Below are 2796 nucleotides of genomic sequence, written 5' to 3' on the forward strand. Positions count from 1 at the left end.
GCGGGGGGAGGTCGAAGATAGGGGTAAAAAATTAAAATTTGAAGTCGAAAATATTTTTTTAAAAGAATATCTAAATTTTTTGAGGGGGTGGGGGTCCGGAATCGGGGTATAAAAATAAAATTTTTAAATAGAAAATATGTTTTAAAAAACAAATTTATTATTTTTCGAGGCGAGCTGGAGGGGTGATCGGGGTCGGGGGAAGGGCGGAGTGAAAATATAAAATTTTGAAATTGAAAATATTTTTTAGAAATTGATATGTTTTTAAAAATGTAATTTGAAGTTTGATTTTGGAAAAGGTTTTCCTTAACTTTTGAAGGAAAATCATTTTCCTTAATTTTAACGAAAATGAGTTGATTTGAAAAAGATTTTCAAAACTTTTGTCCCAACCAAACATGAGAAAGTTGGAAAATGTTTTCCTTCACATCAAACAGACCCTTAAAGAATAAAATTTTCCCCCTCTTGTTTGAGAAATAAACTCATCATAATCCCTTTTGTCTTCTTTTTTTGGCAACATATTGAAGACATCATAGTCCTTTTTTTAAACAAACACATCATAATACTTATTTACTTTGGAAACAAACACATCAAAATCCTCTATTTTTGGAAATAAACTTATTATAATCCTTGTAACTGATTAAATGTGTTAACATCTTTATCCACCGTTGATTTGCTTTATAAATTCATATACACACACAATAGTTCAATTCTTCCCCTTCATTTGTCTCTTGTTTCTATAGATCAAAAAGCAAAACTTTTTTTTTTTGGTAAAGAAAAATATCAATGGCCTGTAAAGGAAAAAATCTTGGTTCATATGCTAAAAGAAGACCTCGTAGCAGCAAAGCTGGCCTCCAATTTCCAGTAGCTCGTATTGCGTGATTCCTCAAAGTCGGGAAGTATGCCAAACGTGTTGGTGCCGGAGCACCGATATTCCTTGTTGTTGTGCTTGAGTACCTTGCAGCTGAGATGAATTTTCTCAAGTTTCTTCTCTCTCTTTTTTTGATATGTCCAATTTCTAGGGTTTGTTATTACTAAATTTTACATATATGTGATTAATTGTAGGTGCTTGAATTGGCTGGAATTGCCTCAAGGAATAACAATAAGACTCGATCATTCCAAGGCATATTCAACAAGTTATTAGGTTTGATAAAGAGCTGAATCAATTTCTTAGAGATCTAACCATTGCAAATGGTGGTGTTATTCCAAGAATTAACAACATTTTTCTGCCTAACAACAAGAGCAACACTTCAAAGGCCGTGGTTGATGCTGCTTAGGAGGAGGAGGATTAGATTGGTCATTCCATTGCTGGCGTAGCGATGTTTCCTTCTATTAATTTCCTTGTTTTCATAGAAAATATTATAATTCTATAGTATAAATACTTTGATTTGCTTTGTGCAAATTTAATGACATATGATATTTATGTATAAAAACTCAACATACTTGGATCTTAGTATTATCAATTGTTGAATTTGTTTCAGTTATCATATCATTTATTAGTTCTATTGTTATTCATTTCCTGATGTGTATAATAGTTTTAGTTTTTTCCTTTCAAGTGTTCTTTGCCAACTTTATCAACTATATTCCAAATTTGAAATAGAACTTCAATTTAATTTGAAATTTCATGATATATCTAAAGTACGATAATGAAAGCTTTTCTTAGAATGTCTTATTAACAATTTCTCAAATTTGAAATACAATTTTAATTTATTTTGAAATTTCATGGTAAAATACTTTTAGTGAGTGCATCTAGAGTAATGTAAATAATTTTTTTTCTATAAATAAAATATAAGAGATGAAATATTTGTAATCCATAATAAATAAGTTCTAAATCTCCTCTCTTTTTTCATATTAAATAGTAGCATTATATATGTAATAGGAACCTCATTAAGTTATCTTCTAATATAGGCATCTTGATTATATTTTTACTATATTGTTGGATGAACGATGAAGAGTAAAACACAATAAGTTTTATATTGTTACGAAAAAAATTGTTTGATATGTGACAAACAATTTTAGTCAAATATAAATGATATTTGAGAAGATACCTCAAAAATTATATTCGAATATAATTAAACAAAATTATTTTCTTATCGAATAAAAATTAAACCTTCAAATAATGTTATGCTAGTATAGAATAAAGTTTATATTGTTATCATTTTCGAATGCAGTTGATCATCGTTATACTATTTAATTATTTTTGTTTGATAAATTTGTGCATCATTTCTTTATTTCTAAATGTTCTCTTAATATTCACGTTTATGCAAAAGCAGGATCTCATAAAGAAAAACCCGGCATGTTGTTTTTCATTTTTATATGTCATTGGTGTTCTTGTTGCCCATGATCTCAAGCAATGGGAATTTGCTCGTTCATCTAACAACGTATGTTGTGAAATAAGTTGATACGTCTGTTAATTAAGATAAAAAAGAGGATGCGGCGAGTGATGATTTGTGCATTAGCAAACCATGTAGTAGTGCTAGAAGTGTAATTCCACCTAAAGGTTGGACAATTACTTTTGGGCTAGAAGAAAGCACGTGAGTAGGGCAAGAGTTAGTTATGGAATTAGTATAGAAAGTGTGAAAACGTGGGTAGGAAAGGATAAGGAAGTTATTTGTGATTCTGAATAATCTCATCCCCTTCTTCTATCTTCTGACCCCTTCTAGACTTCTAGTTTTAGATTTCAAGTCTATTTCCTTAAATCGTTGTTTCCTGTAATTTCCTTTAGTATTCAACAAAACAAAACTTATATATATCTATATCTATCTATCTATCTATCTATCTATATATATATATATATATATA

The 2796-nt window shown here is 29.4% G+C and overlaps 1 pseudogene; it reads left to right on the forward strand.

Moving 5' to 3' along the window:
* The first annotated feature begins 780 nt into the window (after positions 1-780).
* On the forward strand, positions 781-1271 carry LOC107020062 (annotated as a pseudogene).
* The last annotated feature ends 1525 nt before the right edge of the window (positions 1272-2796 follow it).

Source organism: Solanum pennellii, chromosome 5 (assembly GCF_001406875.1).
Source record: "Solanum pennellii chromosome 5, SPENNV200".
NCBI classification, from domain to species: domain Eukaryota; kingdom Viridiplantae; phylum Streptophyta; class Magnoliopsida; order Solanales; family Solanaceae; genus Solanum; species Solanum pennellii.